This window comes from Staurois parvus, unplaced genomic scaffold, assembly GCF_062004578.1.
Source record: "Staurois parvus isolate SC_StPar_1 unplaced genomic scaffold, SC_StPar_1.0 ptg000454l, whole genome shotgun sequence".
NCBI classification, from domain to species: Eukaryota; Metazoa; Chordata; class Amphibia; order Anura; family Ranidae; genus Staurois; species Staurois parvus.
The window spans coordinates 11,033,302-11,042,924 of NW_028318250.1; the positions used below are offsets into that span (position 1 = coordinate 11,033,302).

Sequence of the window (9,623 nt, forward strand, 5' to 3'; positions counted from 1 at the left end):
GGTGTAAATCATCGGGTCCAGGACGGTGATTACCCACTGGCACCTGGTGATTACCGACAGGGAGGAGGGTTGCATTGTTTGCCAACAGCCGTCCTCCCTGTCAGTTTGGGCACACTACTCTGGATGGGTCAGCAGAGCCATCCAGAGTAGTGTGCTTACAGTGAAAGACACACCTCCTGCCCCCTAGTAAAACATTCCCATCACACCGGTAACCCTTTGATTGCCCTCATGTTAACCCATTCCTGCCCAGTGCCTACCTAATAGTAGGTCACTGTCACTTGATACATTGCACACAAAACTGCAGAGTTTGCAGAATCAGGCCTGATCTCTGCTAGCACTTGCTGGTAAATTTTGATGACTCTCATATGCAGTAGAGTGCCAGTACTAGTGCCGCTCTACCTTTTGGTGAACTGGTTAGCACCAGCAGCCTAGTACATCCTGGTCTTTCAAATACCAGCACTGCAGTATCACTTGGTATCGTGATGAGTCCCATAAGTGCAGTACAAGCTGGTGCAGTGACGAGCACAAGTATTGTCCCGCAACCACCAAGAATTAGCACACAGGCCCGTAGAGCCCCTTGTATCCTTCCGGATGTGCTTGCAAATCCTGATTGGCAGCCCACAAATTCTGCAGCACCCGTACTTCCCCCATTCTCTGTCCAACCCGGAATTCAGGTGGAAACAGCAAATTTAACTACTCCCCTTGATTTTTTGGAGCTGTTTTTCACGGAAGATCTGTTTGTGGATCAAAGCAATTTATATTCATTTATACCGCAAATGAATTGCGGTTGTATTGGTCCACAGACCCGATTCATCATATGCCCGCATTCTTTGCTGCCATTGCCAGGCATAGATATGAGAGTATAATGTGTTTTATGAATTTCAATGACAATACACTCTGTTGTCCTCGGGGTGACCCTGAATTTGACCGGCTCCACAAAATTTGGCCCCTCGTAAATCACCTTTACCAAAAATTTGCAGATGTCTATACTCCCCAACAAAAAATCTGTGTTGATGAGTCCCTCATTCATTTTTCTGGCCGCCTTGCATTCAAACAATTTCTCCCCAGCAAGCTTGCCAAATATGGTGTCAAGATGTATAAGACCTGTGAGAGGACAACAGGCTATACATATAAACTTCAGATTTACAAGGGAAAAGATAGTCACGTGGAGTCCCCCAGATGCCCAGACTACATGGAGAGCAGTGGCAAGATAGTTTGGGACTTTGTGTCATCCTTTTTCCATATGGGGTAACACTTATACTTGGACAATTATTATTCAAGTGTGCCACAATCTAGGAATTGGCACATGTGTCACCGTGCGACCTAATGTGTGCCCACCATTAGAAGTGGGTGGATTCAGGGTGGTATATTTTAATGCTGGGAATACCAAACACTTTTTCTGGCAGAGGTTTCTTCTCTTTTTTTCATTCAGCTTACAGGCTGTATACAAAAAAAAGAACATAGCATATATGCCCAACAAGGACCATCAACATACTGGTACATCACTGGAATTTGAATGGTTATACCAGGATGATGCCTACAGCTGCAGGCATCATTCTTGTATAGTTTTTTTCAGCCGGCGATCAGCTTTCATGTAAAAGCAATCCTAGTGGCTAATTTGCTGCAGGATTGCTTTTACAAGCAGCAGGAGATGATGCCCCCCCCCCCGCTGCCTTCCATGGCCTTCTCGGGTAGTCCCGTGCCATTGGGGGAACCTGAGAATGCAACCAGTGTTTCTTCTAGCTGACCATAGAGCTAATTGTAGACCGGTATGGTGCCAATCATCTCTACAGTCTAAGAAATTGAAAGCTATGAACATTTCATCACTTCAGTTTCACAGGATATAAACAGCACCATTTGTAAATTGGGAAAGCATCTGATCACACCGATCTTGGTGAGTTTAGATAATGTAAGGGCAGAGGAGATATCTAAAGTATGATAGACCCCAGATTTCTCAAAAAAGAATCTATGACAATGCCCATTGAAGTTATAGAGGATATTTGCATTCCCTGTGATAGCATTAAAAATGATTTAAAAAAAAATGAAAGGGACAGTGTAAAAAATCTAAATAACTTAAAAAAAAAAAGCACCCTCTTCCCGCCATGCTCACGCACCTAAGTGTGCGAGAGTTGACCTTGTGACGGTATGTAAACAACAGTTGCACCATGCATGTGAGGTATCACCACAAACGTCAGATCAAGGGCAGTAATTCTAACACTAGACCTCCTCTGTAAATCTAAAATGATATCTTGTAAAAGTTTTTAAAGCGTTTTGGATATTAAAAATGTATGCAGTTTGTTGCCATTGCACGGGGCATGCACAGTTTTAACGCATGTCATGTTTGGTAAAATTTACTTGGCATACCATAATTTTTATAGTTTAGCAAATAATTGGCCAATATATTGTGTTTTTGTGCATTAAAAGTAAAAAAGTGTATATTTTTTCAAAAAAATTGCATTTGAAAAATTGCTGAACAAGTATTAAGTGACATAAAAAATTGCAGCAACCACCATTTTATTCACTGCTTTAAAACATATATAATGTGTTGGGGTTCAAAGTAATTTCCAAGCAAAAAATTCTGATTTTTTTTCATGTGAACAAAAAGTGTCAGAAAATGCTTGGTCTTCAGGTGGTTAGAAGAGTGAATGATAAATGGCATAAACTTCTAATGCTGGGCATAAAATGCCCCCACCCCAAAGTAGACACCCCAAACTATTTTCTGAGAGGCATGTTGAGTCAATAGAAGAATTTATTTTTTACCACAAGTTTTTGGAAAATTACAAAAAAATATATATTTTTTGTACACAAAATTGTCGCTTAAATGATTTATTGCTCACACATGCCATGGGTATATGTGGAATTACTCCTCAAAATACATTAATTCTGCTACTTCTCCTGAGTATGGAGGTACCACATGTGACAGACTTTTTAGCAGTCTAGCCAAGTACAGGACCCCAAAATCCAATAAGCACTTTCAGGCTTTTAAAGGGCTTTATTTCCTCATTACACTTCCTGAAATCTATCACAGTTTCCGAGGCCCTGAAATGCCGGGATAGCACAAACCCCCCCCAACCCCCCAAATGACCCCTTTTTGGAAAGTAGACCTCCCAAGGAATTTGATAAGAAGCATAGTGAGTATTTTGCAGATCTCGCTTGTTGGCACAAGTTTTTGGAAAATGAACAAAGGAAACAAAAACATATTTTTTCTTTTCTTTTTTATATTTCAAAACCTTGTGAGAAAAAAATTAGATCTGCAAAATACTCACCATGCCTCTTTTTAAATTCCCTGAGGTGTCTACTTTCCATAAAGGGGTCATTTGGGGGGGGGGGGGGGGAGTTGGTGCTATCCTGACATTTCAGGGCCTCCAAAACTGTGATAGGTAGTGAGGAAGTGAAATGAGGAAGTTACGCACCTTCAGGCTTTCAAAGTGGTCATTGGATTTTAGGCTCCTGTATGTGGCTAGGCTCCCACAAAGTCTCTCACATGTGGTATCCCCATACTCGGTACAAGTAGCAGAGTGTATCTTTTTGTGTCATTTCACATATACCCATGGCTTGTGTGAGAAATATATCATTAAATGACAACTTTGTATATATATAAAAAGAAAATGGTTTTGTCATTTTCCAAAAACTTGTGGAAAAAAAAAATCTTCCATGGACTCAATATACCTCTCAGCAGATAGCTAAGGGTGTCTACTTTCTGAAAAGCCGTCATTTGGGGGTGTTTGTACTGCCCTGTTATTTTAGCAGCTCAAGAAATGTGATTGGCAGTCAGAAAGTAAAAGCTGTGTAAATTCCATTATCTATACTATAGTTTGTAGACGCTATAACTTTCACACAAAGCAATCAATATACACTTATTGGGACTTTTGTAACCAAACACATGTAGCAGAATACATTTTGGCCTAAATTTATGATGACATTTGAGTTTTTTGGATATTTTTTATGACAGAAATGCAATATCTATACCATAGTTTGTAGACGCTATAACTTTCACACAAAGCAATCAATATACACTTGTACAGAATACATTTTGGCCTAAAATTTATAACTAACTTTGAGTTTACTATATCGTTTTTATAGTCGAAATAAAAAAATATTGTTTTTCTTCAAAATTTTCTTTTATTTTTGTTTATAGCGCAAAAAATAAAAAGCGCACAAGTGATCAAATACCACTGAAAGAAAGCTCTATTTGCATAAAAAAAAGTACTGAAATTTTGTTTGGGTACAGCATTGCATGACCGCACAATTATCACTTGAAATAGTGCAGTGCTGAATAGCAAAAAGAGGCCTGGTCATTAAGGGGGATACATCCTGAAGATGGCAGGTGGATAATATAAGTAACTATGTTTTGATTCTTGGAACTGAAGAGGTCTGTGTAAACTGTGACATCATTACTTGTGTGATCTGAAAAAGAAAAATAACTCGGTTATATTAGCCATAGTGCTGCTTCTTGCTAACCACTTTGACATTACATGTTAACCACTTGCAGACTGCCCACCTGCAATGTACTGCAGCTGGGAGGGCTGCACATGCAAAGCAACGTAAAAAAGTTCCAGTCAATGATCCACATCCAGGACCTGCTGAGCAGCTGTACACAATCACAGCCCAGGGCTCTGTGCTCACAATCAACACAGAGCTCTGTACAAAGGGAACATTCTTGTGGGCAGCACAGTGGCTAAATGGTTAGCACTTCCGCCTGGCAGTACTAGGGTCGTTGGTTCGAATCCCAGCCACAGCACCCCCTGCCTGGAGTTTGCATGTTCTCCCTGTGCCTGCGCGGGTTTCCTCCGGGTACTCCGGTTTCCTCCCACACTCCAAAAGACATGCTGGTAGGTGAATTGGATCCTGTCTAAATTGGCCCTAGTATGTGTATGTATGAATGTAAGCTAGGGACCTTAGATTGTACACCCCTTGAGGGTTAGGGACTGATGTGAATGTATAATATATATGTAAAGTGCTGCGTAAATTGACGGCGCTATATAAGGACCTGAAATAAAAAAATAAATCTCTGTGTTCGCTTTGCAGGAAATAGAAACTAAGAGATTTATTAGCAAAAAGCAGCATAATTTACACATAGCAAACATTGTTAGGCACACATTTAACTTCTTGATCACCCTAGATGTTAACCCCTTCCCAGTACCAGTGCCATTAGTACTGTAACAGTGTATAGTATTATTATAGTATTAACATCATATTTAGTGTCACCGGTGATGTCAGTGTCAGTTAGTCAGTTCCTGCCCAGTATCAGTTAAGTGTCAGATTGCCCTTCGCACTTTCATGGTCACCGATCACTGCCATTACTAGCAGTAAAAAAAATTCCAGCATATACCATAGGTTGTAGGCGCTTTAACTTTCATGCAAACCAATCAATATACACTTAATGTTTTTTTTTTCATATCTTCTGTTTTTTATCAAGGACATGTAGCAGAATACATTTTGGCCAAAATTTATGAAGAAAATTTTTTTTTAGTATTTTTTTTATTGAACATGTTTTGTAGCTGAAAGTAAAAAAATATTGTTTTTTCAAAGTTTTTTATTATATCATAAGAAAAAAATCCAGTGGTGATCAAATACCACCAAAAGAAAGTTCTATTTGTGTGAAAAAATTATATAAATTTAGTTTGTGTACAGTCTTGCATGACTGTCCAATTTAGCAAAAAAAAAAAAATGACCTTGTCAAAATGGGGTAAAATCTTCCAGATCTTAAATCTAAACCCCCCAAAAAAAACATTTTGTATATCGTAGTTTACCGGTCCTTTAATGTAAGGACTGCATTAGTTTTTTTCTTTTTTGTCTTATAAAAATATGTATTTTTTAAATATATTCTTCAGATTTTTTTAACATATAAAAAAGTGATTTTAACATATATTTTTACATATATTTGTAAATGCATTCCAAAAATGCAGATTTGTATTTTTAAAGGCATACAGTATATTTTAAATGTATTTTTAAAAATATTTGTCATATATTCTGTAATAAAAATGCATTTCAACATGATATATACAGTTGCAAGAAAAAGTATGTGAACCCCTTGGGATTACGTGGAGTTTTGCATGAATTGGGCATAAAATGTGCTCTGAACGTCATCTAAGTCACAACAATAGAAGAACACAGTCTGCTGAACATAATACTACACAAACATTAGATGTTGCCATGGTTTAATTGCACATAACATGTAAACATTCACAGTGCAGGGAGGAAAAAGTATGTGAACCTTTGGACTTAATAACTGGTTGACCCTCCTTTGGCAGCAATAACCTCAACCAAACGTTTCCTGTAGTTGCAGATCAGACCTGCACAACGATCTGGAGTAATTTTAGACCACTCCTCTTCACAAAACTGTTTCAGTGTAGAAATATTCTTGGGATGTCTGGTGTGAATCGCTCTCTTAAGGTCATGCCACAGCATTTCAATCGGGTTGAGGTCAGGACTCTGACTGGGCCACTCCAGAAGGCGTATTCTGTGCTGTTGCAGCCATTGTTTTGTTGAATGACTTGTATGCTTTGGGTCATTGTCCTGTTGTATCACCCAGCCTCTGCGGAGCTTCAGTTGGCGGACAGATGGTCGTACGTTTTCCTGCAAAATGTCTTGATAAACTCTGGAATTCATTTTCCCATCAATGACAACAATCTGTCCAGGCCCTGAGGCAGCAAAGCAGCCCCAAACCATGATGCTCCCTCCGCCATGTTTCACAGTGAGGATGAGGTTTTGATGTTGGTGTGCTGGGCCTTTTTTTCTCCACACATAGTGTTGTGTGTTCTTCCCAAACAACTCAATCTTGGTTTCATCTGTCCACAGTATATTTTGCCAGTAGTGCTGTGGAACATCCAGGTGCTCTTTTGCAAACTTCAAACGTGCTGCAATATTCTTTTTGGACAGCAATGGCTTCCTCCGTGGTGTCCTCCCATGTACTCCATTCTTGTTTAATGTTTTCCTTATTGTAGATGTGTCAACAAAAATGTTAGCATGTGCCAGAGATTTCTGTAGGTCTTTAGCTGACACTCTGGGATTCTTCTTTACCTCATGCAGCATTCTGCGCTGTGCTCTTGCAGTCATTTTTACAGGACGACAACGCCTAGGGAGAGTAGCAACAGTGCTAAACTTTCTCCATTTGTAGACAGTCTGTCTTACCGTGGACACATGAGCATCAAGGCTTTTGGAGATACTTTTGTAACCCTTTCCAGCTTCATGCAAGTCAACAATTCTTGATCGTAGGTCTTCGGAGAGCTCTTTTCTGCGAGGCATGGTTCACATCAGACAGTGCTTCTTGAAACCAGTAAACCCAAAACAGGTGTGTGTTTTTTAAGGGCAGGACAGCTGTCAGCAACACATCCAATATCATCACACTGATTGGAGTCAAGGTTGGCTCACTCCTGGCTCCAATTAGCTCTGGGAGAAGTCATTAAGCTAGGGCCTCACATACTTTTTCCTCCATGCACTGTGAATGTTTACATGTTATGTGCAATTAAACCATGGCAACATCTAATGTTTGTGTAGTATTATGTTCAGCAGACTGTGTTCTTCTATTGTTGTGACTTAGATGACGTTCAGAGCACATTTTATGCCCAATTCAGGCAAAACTCCACGTAATCCCAAGGGGTTCACATACTTTTTCTTGCAACTGTATATATATATATATATATATATATATAATATATATATATATATATATATATATATATATATATAAAACATTGTAGCATTTCAAATATATGGCAATATATTTGAGAAGAATATTTTTCAAATGTATTTTTGTTCCATGTGGGTCCGTTAGTTCCAGTGAAGGGACTCTTAAGGCATCAGCATACCAAGACATTTTGGACAATTTTATGCTCCCAAGGCCCCTTCCTGTTCCAACATGACTGCACACCAGTGCACAAAGCAAGGTCCATAAAGACATGGATGAGCAAGTTTGGGGTGGAGGAGCATGATTGGCCTGCACAGAGTCCTGACCTCAAACTGATGGAACACCTTTGGGTTGAATTAGAGCAGAGACTGCGAGCTAGGTCTTTTTGTCCTACATCAGTGCCTGACCTCACAAATGTTCCTCTGGGAGAATGGTCAAACATTCCCATAGCCACACTTCTAAACCTTGTGGACAGCCTTCCCAGCATTCAATATTGAACCCTATGGACTAAGCCTGGGATGCCATTAAAGTTCATGTGTGTATAAAGGCATCCCAATACTTTTGGCAATATAGTGTATATACCAACCACTCTAATGACTGGCATATCTCCTTTTAGCAATGCCACTTCAGCTTCCAGGCATCATAACATCACTCCCCCATCCAGCTCATTATTGCTCATATATGTATGATTTGGAAAAGAAAGAAAAAGCCTCCAATGGTACAGTAACAAAATCAACCACAATTTATTGTTAAAAAGCCACTTACAAAATAAAATGTATATAAAGTCATGCACTGGCAAGCTTACAAGATACTTGAAATAATTAACCCCATGCCACTTTCCCTCTTTTTTCAACCCCATTTTGGTTTGTAGAAAGTATTATTTACCTAAAATGCAGTCTTCTGACAACAGTTGCAGTTAGAATCTGAGTATTAATGGTCAAGTGTGAGTGGCAAAATCTGCTTGCATGCTGTTTCCTTGGCCAAATTCTTCCATACTGCATTCACACCAACATAAGCCAGTAAAAACATGATCAAGCATACCATTAAATCTCATCTTGTTGTCCAGTGGCATCCATTTTGTAGGTCATACTTCACTTTAGGTAGAAATGATATCTAAGCCAATAAGGACTGTGGACAATAAATTAAAAGTGTAAAAAAAAACCCCAGAAAAATATGTGCCTTTTGGCTAATATCAAGTGTAGTATCTGTTCTTTTCAGTGGACATGGACCTGAAGGGTGTGGGGCAAGCTTAGGTTTCATAAGCTTTCACATAGGCATGGATGTCTTTACAGAATGTAGGTCATCAGAAAACCACTGAAAGGGTTTTGGTGATATTAGAATGTCTAGGCAAATTGGAGTCATAACCTCTGAGAGAAACTTGAGCCTGAGGTAGGATGGGATGAATAACTTTCCCACAGGTAGGTAGGCAGGAGCACGGGACTGTGCTTCTCATATATTGAGGCAGACAAGTCAGGGGAAAGGAAAACCAAGATCTGGGTAGGAAACAAAATGTTGTGGAGCCTGCAGGAAGCCTTGACATAATGGCTCAAAGCTTTGGGGGAGGGCATCTACTTTGGAAATCTTAGATCCTGGGAAGCAGGTAGTAAAGTAAAAAAAATAGTAAAGATAGTTGTAGTAAAGTAAAAGAAAATAAGACAGTAACGTTAAAGCAGAGAAAAAAGAGGAAATAATAAGATAGGTAAGAGTTTACAATGTGCAAAAAATCAATTTGGCAGTCAACAAAAATTACCCACACAAATTTACACAAACTATTAAGGTACAGCTTTAACACTGATAGAGTGGATACACAACACCCCCAATAGTGAAAATATCAAAATACACAGTACATGAAGCAAAACAAATAATATTATCACATCTAAGTATTCAATAAAATAAAATGAATCATATAGTCCAATAGTGAAAACCATCTAGTCCTATATTGAGAGTAGAAACTAAAAAGAATCCTATCTCAAAATGTGAATTCAAATGCCAC

General features: G+C 39.1%; 1 pseudogene; it reads left to right on the top strand.

Moving 5' to 3' along the window:
* The first annotated feature begins 8,799 nt into the window (after window positions 1-8,799).
* LOC149453042 (U2 spliceosomal RNA) lies at window positions 8,800-8,917 on the top strand (annotated as a pseudogene).
* Window positions 8,918-9,623: the final 706 nt, after the last annotated feature.